This window comes from Syngnathus typhle, linkage group LG12 (genome assembly GCF_033458585.1).
Source record: "Syngnathus typhle isolate RoL2023-S1 ecotype Sweden linkage group LG12, RoL_Styp_1.0, whole genome shotgun sequence".
In the NCBI taxonomy this organism is placed as follows: Eukaryota; Metazoa; Chordata; class Actinopteri; order Syngnathiformes; family Syngnathidae; genus Syngnathus; species Syngnathus typhle.
Window position 1 is genome coordinate 10,452,573 of NC_083749.1, and position 7,500 is coordinate 10,460,072.

The following is a 7,500-nucleotide window of genomic DNA, read 5'->3' on the forward strand; positions in this document are numbered from 1 at the left end:
CTGAGAACGCCCGATCTCGTCCGATCTCGGAAGCTAAGCAGGGTTGGGCCTGGTTAGTACTTGGATGGGAGACCGCCTGGGAATGCCAGGTGCTGTAAGCTTTATTTATTTATTTATTTATTTATTTATTTATTTATTTATTTATTTATTTATTTATTTATTTACTTACTTACTTACTTACTTACTTACTTACTTACTTACTTACTTACTTACTTACTTACTTACTTACTTACTTACTTACTTACTTACTTACTTACTTACTTACTTACTTACTTACAACACCCATTACGTATGGCATTCGGAAACTGCAAGCCGAGTTTAAACTCCGACATTGAAATTATAACCCGAGTTTCCAACCGAGTGGCGTCATCCGTAGCATTATATATAAAACGCACGATTTTTAATGTGATCACGGCTTACGGCCATACTACCCTGAGAACGCCCGATCTCGTCTGATCTCGGAAGCTAAGTAGGGTCGGGCCTGGTTAGTACTTGGATGGGAGACCGCCTGGGAATACCAGGTGCTGTAAGCTTTATTTATTTATTTATTTATTTATTTATTTATTTATTTATTTATTTATTTATTTATTTATTTATTTATTTATTTATTTATTTACTTACTTACTTACTTACTTACTTACTTACTTACTTACTTACTTACTTACTTACTTACTTACTTACTTACTTACTTACTTACTTACTTACTTACTTACTTACTTACTTACTTACTTACAACACCCATTACGTATGGCATTCGGAAACTGCAAGCCGAGTTTAAACTCCGACATTGAAATTATAACCCGAGTTTCCAACCTAGTGGCGTCATCCGTAGCATTATATATAAAACGCACGATTTTTAATGTGATCACGGCTTACGGCCATACTACCCTGAGAACGCCCGATCTCGTCCGATCTCGGAAGCTAAGCAGGGTCGGGCCTGGTTAGTACTTGGATGGGAGACCGCCTGGGAATACCAGGTGCTGTAAGCTTTATTTATTTATTTATTTATTTATTTATTTATTTATTTATTTATTTATTTATTTACTTACTTACTTACTTACTTACTTACTTACTTACTTACTTACTTACTTACTTACTTACTTACTTACTTACTTACTTACTTACTTACTTACTTACTTACTTACTTACTTACTTACTTACTTACTTACTCACTTACTTACTTACTTACAACACCCATTACGTATGGCATTCGGAAACTGCAAGCCGAGTTTAAACTCCGACATTGAAATTATAACCCGAGTTTCCAACCTAGTGGCGTCATCCGTAGCATTATATATAAAACGCATGATTTTTAATGTGATCACGGCTTACGGCCATACTACCCTGAGAACGCCCCATCTCGTCCGATCTCGGAAGCTAAGCAGGGTCGGGCCTGGTTAGTACTTGGATGGGAGACCGCCTGGGAATACCAGGTGCTGTAAGCTTTATTTATTTATTTATTTATTTATTTACTTACTTACTTACTTACTTACTTACTTACTTACTTACTTACTTACTTACTTACTTACTTACTTACTTACTTACTTACTTACTTACTTACTTACTTACTTACTTACTTACTTACTTACTTACTTACTTACTTACTTACTTACTTACTTACTTACTTACTTACTTACTTACTTACTTACTTACTTACTTACTTACAACACCCATTACGTATGGCATTCGGAAACTGCAAGCCGAGTTTAAACTCCGACATTGAAATTATAACCCGAGTTTCCAACCTATATTGGCGTCATCCGTAGCATTATATATAAAATGCACGATTTTGAGTGTGATCACGGCCTTACGGCCATACTACTTACTTACTTACTTACTTACTTACTTACTTACTTACTTACTTACTTACTTACTTACTTACTTACTTACAACACCCATTACGTATGGCATTCGGAAACTGCAAGCCGAGTTTAAACTCCGACATTGAAATTATAACCCGAGTTTCCAACCGTGGCGTCATCCGTAGCATTATATATAAAACGCACGATTTTTAATGTGATCACGGCTTACGGCCATACTACCCTGAGAACGCCCGATCTCGTCCGATCTCGGAAGCTAAGCAGGGTCGGGCCTGGTTAGTACTTGGATGGGAGACCGCCTGGGAATACCAGGTGCTGTAAGCTTTATTTATTTATTTATTTATTTATTTACTTACTTACTTACTTACTTACTTACTTACAACACCCATTACGTATGGCATTCGGAAACTGCAAGCCGAGTTTAAACTCCGACATTGAAATTATAACCCGAGTTTCCAACCTAGTGGCGTCATCCGTAGCATTATATATAAAACGCACATTTTTTAATGTGATCACGGCTTACGGCCATACTACCCTGAGAACGCCCGATCTCGTCCGATCTCGGAAGCTAAGCAGGGTCGGGCCTGGTTAGTACTTGGATGGGAGACCGCCTGGGAATACCAGGTGCTGTAAGCTTTATTTATTTATTTATTTATTTATTTATTTATTTATTTATTTACTTACTTACTTACTTACTTACTTACTTACTTACTTACTTACTTACTTACTTACTTACTTACTTACTTACTTACTTACTTACTTACTTACTTACTTACTTACTTACTTACTTACTTACTTACTTACTTACTTACTTACTTACTTACAACACCCATTACGTATGGCATTCGGAAACTGCAAGCCGAGTTTAAACTCCGACATTGAAATTATAACCCGCGTTTCCAACCTAGTGGCGTCATCCGTAGCATTATATATAAAACGCACGATTTTTAATGTGATCACGGCTTACGGCCATACTACCCTGAGAACGCCCGATCTCGTCCGATCTCGGAAGCTAAGCAGGGTCGGGCCTGGTTAGGACTTGGATGGGAGACCGCCTGGGAATACCAGGTGCTGTAAGCTTTATTTATTTATTTATTTATTTATTTATTTATTTATTTATTTATTTACTTACTTACTTACTTACTTACTTACTTACTTACTTACTTACTTACTTACTTACTTACTTACTTACTTACTTACTTACTTACTTACTTACTTACTTACTTACTTACTTACTTACTTACTTACTTACTTACTTACTTACTTACTTACTTACTTACTTACAACACCCATTACGTATGGCATTCGGAAACTGCAAGCCGAGTTTAAACTCCGACATTGAAATTATAACCCGAGTTTCCAACCTAGTGGCGTCATCCGTAGCATTATATATAAAACGCACGATTTTTAATGTGATCACGGCTTACGGCCATACTACCCTGAGAACGCCCGATCTCGTCCGATCTCGGAAGCTAAGCAGGGTCGGTCCTGGTTAGTACTTGGATGGGAGACCGCCTGGGAATACCAGGTGCTGTAAGCTTTATTTATTTATTTATTTATTTATTTATTTATTTATTTATTTATTTATTTATTTATTTACTTACTTACTTACTTACTTACTTACTTACTTACTTACTTACTTACTTACTTACTTACTTACTTACTTACTTACTTACTTACTTACTTACTTACTTACTTACTTACTTACTTACTTACTTACTTACAACACCCATTACGTATGGCATTCGGAAACTGCAAGCCGAGTTTAAACTCCGACATTGAAATTATAACCCGCGTTTCCAACCTAGTGGCGTCATCCGTAGCATTATATATAAAACGCACGATTTTTAATGTGATCACGGCTTACGGCCATACTACCCTGAGAACGCCCGATCTCGTCCGATCTCGGAAGCTAAGCAGGGTTGGGCCTGGTTAGTACTTGGATGGGAGACCGCCTGGGAATGCCAGGTGCTGTAAGCTTTATTTATTTATTTATTTATTTATTTATTTATTTATTTATTTATTTATTTATTTATTTATTTATTTATTTACTTACTTACTTACTTACTTACTTACTTACTTACTTACTTACTTACTTACTTACTTACTTACTTACTTACTTACTTACTTACTTACTTACTTACTTACTTACTTACTTACTTACAACACCCATTACGTATGGCATTCGGAAACTGCAAGCCGAGTTTAAACTCCGACATTGAAATTATAACCCGAGTTTCCAACCGAGTGGCGTCATCCGTAGCATTATATATAAAACGCACGATTTTTAATGTGATCACGGCTTACGGCCATACTACCCTGAGAACGCCCGATCTCGTCTGATCTCGGAAGCTAAGTAGGGTCGGGCCTGGTTAGTACTTGGATGGGAGACCGCCTGGGAATACCAGGTGCTGTAAGCTTTATTTATTTATTTATTTATTTATTTATTTATTTATTTATTTATTTATTTATTTATTTATTTATTTATTTATTTATTTATTTATTTACTTACTTACTTACTTACTTACTTACTTACTTACTTACTTACTTACTTACTTACTTACTTACTTACTTACTTACTTACTTACTTACTTACTTACTTACTTACTTACAACACCCATTACGTATGGCATTCGGAAACTGCAAGCCGAGTTTAAACTCCGACATTGAAATTATAACCCGAGTTTCCAACCTAGTGGCGTCATCCGTAGCATTATATATAAAACGCACGATTTTTAATGTGATCACGGCTTACGGCCATACTACCCTGAGAACGCCCGATCTCGTCCGATCTCGGAAGCTAAGCAGGGTCGGGCCTGGTTAGTACTTGGATGGGAGACCGCCTGGGAATACCAGGTGCTGTAAGCTTTATTTATTTATTTATTTATTTATTTATTTATTTATTTATTTATTTATTTATTTATTTATTTATTTATTTACTTACTTACTTACTTACTTACTTACTTACTTACTTACTTACTTACTTACTTACTTACTTACTTACTTACTTACTTACTTACTTACTTACTTACTTACTTACTTACTTACTTACTTACTTACTTACTTACTTACTTACTTACTTACTTACTTACTTACTTACTTACTCACTTACTTACTTACTTACAACACCCATTACGTATGGCATTCGGAAACTGCAAGCCGAGTTTAAACTCCGACATTGAAATTATAACCCGAGTTTCCAACCTAGTGGCGTCATCCGTAGCATTATATATAAAACGCATGATTTTTAATGTGATCACGGCTTACGGCCATACTACCCTGAGAACGCCCCATCTCGTCCGATCTCGGAAGCTAAGCAGGGTCGGGCCTGGTTAGTACTTGGATGGGAGACCGCCTGGGAATACCAGGTGCTGTAAGCTTTATTTATTTATTTATTTATTTATTTACTTACTTACTTACTTACTTACTTACTTACTTACTTACTTACTTACTTACTTACTTACTTACTTACTTACTTACTTACTTACTTACTTACTTACTTACTTACTTACTTACTTACTTACTTACTTACAACACCCATTACGTATGGCATTCGGAAACTGCAAGCCGAGTTTAAACTCCGACATTGAAATTATAACCCGAGTTTCCAACCTATATTGGCGTCATCCGTAGCATTATATATAAAATGCACGATTTTGAGTGTGATCACGGCCTTACGGCCATACTACTTACTTACTTACTTACTTACTTACTTACTTACTTACTTACTTACTTACTTACAACACCCATTACGTATGGCATTCGGAAACTGCAAGCCGAGTTTAAACTCCGACATTGAAATTATAACCCGAGTTTCCAACCGTGGCGTCATCCGTAGCATTATATATAAAACGCACGATTTTTAATGTGATCACGGCTTACGGCCATACTACCCTGAGAACGCCCGATCTCGTCCGATCTCGGAAGCTAAGCAGGGTCGGGCCTGGTTAGTACTTGGATGGGAGACCGCCTGGGAATACCAGGTGCTGTAAGCTTTATTTATTTATTTATTTATTTATTTACTTACTTACTTACTTACTTACTTACTTACAACACCCATTACGTATGGCATTCGGAAACTGCAAGCCGAGTTTAAACTCCGACATTGAAATTATAACCCGAGTTTCCAACCGTGGCGTCATCCGTAGCATTATATATAAAACGCACATTTTTTAATGTGATCACGGCTTACGGCCATACTACCCTGAGAACGCCCGATCTCGTCCGATCTCGGAAGCTAAGCAGGGTCGGGCCTGGTTAGTACTTGGATGGGAGACCGCCTGGGAATACCAGGTGCTGTAAGCTTTATTTATTTATTTATTTATTTATTTATTTATTTATTTATTTACTTACTTACTTACTTACTTACTTACTTACTTACTTACTTACTTACTTACTTACTTACTTACTTACTTACTTACTTACTTACTTACTTACTTACTTACTTACTTACTTACTTACTTACTTACTTACTTACTTACTTACTTACAACACCCATTACGTATGGCATTCGGAAACTGCAAGCCGAGTTTAAACTCCGACATTGAAATTATAACCCGCGTTTCCAACCTAGTGGCGTCATCCGTAGCATTATATATAAAACGCACGATTTTTAATGTGATCACGGCTTACGGCCATACTACCCTGAGAACGCCCGATCTCGTCCGATCTCGGAAGCTAAGCAGGGTCGGGCCTGGTTAGTACTTGGATGGGAGACCGCCTGGGAATACCAGGTGCTGTAAGCTTTATTTATTTATTTATTTATTTATTTATTTATTTATTTATTTATTTATTTATTTACTTACTTACTTACTTACTTACTTACTTACTTACTTACTTACTTACTTACTTACTTACTTACTTACTTACTTACTAACTTACTTACTTACTTACTTACAACACCCATTACGTATGGCATTCGGAAACTGCAAGCCGAGTTTAAACTCCGACATTGAAATTATAACCCGAGTTTCCAACCTATATTGGCGTCATCCGTAGCATTATATATAAAATGCACGATTTTGAGTGTGATCACGGCCTTACGGCCATACTACTTACCGTTTTTTTCCATGTATAGTGCGCCCCCATGTATAGTACGCACCCCTAACAATGGCATGCTGATGCTGGAAAAAAGCTTGTACCCATGTATAATACGCACCCAATTTTTATGATTTTTTTTTAATTTTTTTTTTTTTTTTTTTTTTTAAGTCCCAAAGATCGTCACACACGCAGGGAGGCAATGGGTCCCATTTTTAAAGTCTTTGGTATGGTCTTAACTAGGCTGGATGTCATTTTTTTTGTTGGCGTTGATTTCTCCGACTGCCCCTAAACGCACCACCGCGCTCCATGCGCACACGGCGGCTCTGTATGGGAGAGACGTTGAAGAGGAATAAAAACACCCTTGGAAACCAAAACTTGCCCCTCGTCGTGACTCGGAGCCGCAACAAATGTTTCGGATTTGTGTAGGGTACATTGTGAGACAGCAAACGAGCAGGTGATCGAGCAAGCCTTGTCTGATACGAGAGCATTGCGGTCGTATGGAGCGTGTTTGAAATGAACAGCAGAGACGAAAGGAACAAGGCAAAGTGTTGTGAAATAAAATATTACCTGTAATACGCATTTTGTTATTTGCTGATTGAAACTGCTAATTAAACTGTGAATTGAAACTAATAGGTGGAGA

At 36.9% G+C, this 7,500-nt stretch overlaps 15 non-coding genes across 15 annotated transcripts in view; all 15 read left to right on the top strand.

Annotated features, from left to right (window-relative positions):
• The window catches only part of LOC133164785 (5S ribosomal RNA), a 119-nt gene extending 18 nt beyond the window's left edge, over window positions 1–101 (top strand). Inside the window, exon 1 of the ribosomal RNA XR_009717269.1 lies at window positions 1–101. This exon is cut by the window's left edge and continues 18 nt beyond it. This is a non-coding gene — a ribosomal RNA (5S ribosomal RNA).
• Window positions 102–414: 313 nt separating this feature from the next.
• LOC133163984 (5S ribosomal RNA) lies at window positions 415–533 on the top strand. The gene has a single exon (XR_009716513.1). It is a non-coding gene; the product is annotated as a 5S ribosomal RNA (ribosomal RNA).
• A 337-nt stretch (window positions 534–870) lies between these two features.
• LOC133164646 (5S ribosomal RNA) lies at window positions 871–989 on the top strand. The gene has a single exon (XR_009717136.1). It is a non-coding gene; the product is annotated as a 5S ribosomal RNA (ribosomal RNA).
• A 337-nt stretch (window positions 990–1,326) lies between these two features.
• On the top strand, window positions 1,327–1,445 carry LOC133164387 (5S ribosomal RNA). Its single transcript, XR_009716900.1, has one exon. It is a non-coding gene; the product is annotated as a 5S ribosomal RNA (ribosomal RNA).
• A 580-nt stretch (window positions 1,446–2,025) lies between these two features.
• Window positions 2,026–2,144, top strand: LOC133164648 (5S ribosomal RNA). The gene has a single exon (XR_009717138.1). It is a non-coding gene; the product is annotated as a 5S ribosomal RNA (ribosomal RNA).
• A 193-nt stretch (window positions 2,145–2,337) lies between these two features.
• LOC133164649 (5S ribosomal RNA) lies at window positions 2,338–2,456 on the top strand. The gene has a single exon (XR_009717139.1). It is a non-coding gene; the product is annotated as a 5S ribosomal RNA (ribosomal RNA).
• A 325-nt stretch (window positions 2,457–2,781) lies between these two features.
• Window positions 2,782–2,900, top strand: LOC133164359 (5S ribosomal RNA). The gene has a single exon (XR_009716872.1). It is a non-coding gene; the product is annotated as a 5S ribosomal RNA (ribosomal RNA).
• A 341-nt stretch (window positions 2,901–3,241) lies between these two features.
• Window positions 3,242–3,360, top strand: LOC133164036 (5S ribosomal RNA). Its single transcript, XR_009716563.1, has one exon. It is a non-coding gene; the product is annotated as a 5S ribosomal RNA (ribosomal RNA).
• A 321-nt stretch (window positions 3,361–3,681) lies between these two features.
• LOC133164786 (5S ribosomal RNA) lies at window positions 3,682–3,800 on the top strand. The gene has a single exon (XR_009717270.1). It is a non-coding gene; the product is annotated as a 5S ribosomal RNA (ribosomal RNA).
• A 321-nt stretch (window positions 3,801–4,121) lies between these two features.
• LOC133163986 (5S ribosomal RNA) lies at window positions 4,122–4,240 on the top strand. Its single transcript, XR_009716515.1, has one exon. It is a non-coding gene; the product is annotated as a 5S ribosomal RNA (ribosomal RNA).
• Window positions 4,241–4,569: 329 nt separating this feature from the next.
• Window positions 4,570–4,688, top strand: LOC133164650 (5S ribosomal RNA). The gene has a single exon (XR_009717140.1). It is a non-coding gene; the product is annotated as a 5S ribosomal RNA (ribosomal RNA).
• Window positions 4,689–5,081: 393 nt separating this feature from the next.
• On the top strand, window positions 5,082–5,200 carry LOC133164388 (5S ribosomal RNA). Its single transcript, XR_009716901.1, has one exon. It is a non-coding gene; the product is annotated as a 5S ribosomal RNA (ribosomal RNA).
• Window positions 5,201–5,696: 496 nt separating this feature from the next.
• Window positions 5,697–5,815, top strand: LOC133164651 (5S ribosomal RNA). Its single transcript, XR_009717141.1, has one exon. It is a non-coding gene; the product is annotated as a 5S ribosomal RNA (ribosomal RNA).
• Window positions 5,816–6,006: 191 nt separating this feature from the next.
• On the top strand, window positions 6,007–6,125 carry LOC133164652 (5S ribosomal RNA). Its single transcript, XR_009717142.1, has one exon. It is a non-coding gene; the product is annotated as a 5S ribosomal RNA (ribosomal RNA).
• Window positions 6,126–6,446: 321 nt separating this feature from the next.
• LOC133164653 (5S ribosomal RNA) lies at window positions 6,447–6,565 on the top strand. The gene has a single exon (XR_009717143.1). It is a non-coding gene; the product is annotated as a 5S ribosomal RNA (ribosomal RNA).
• The last annotated feature ends 935 nt before the right edge of the window (window positions 6,566–7,500 follow it).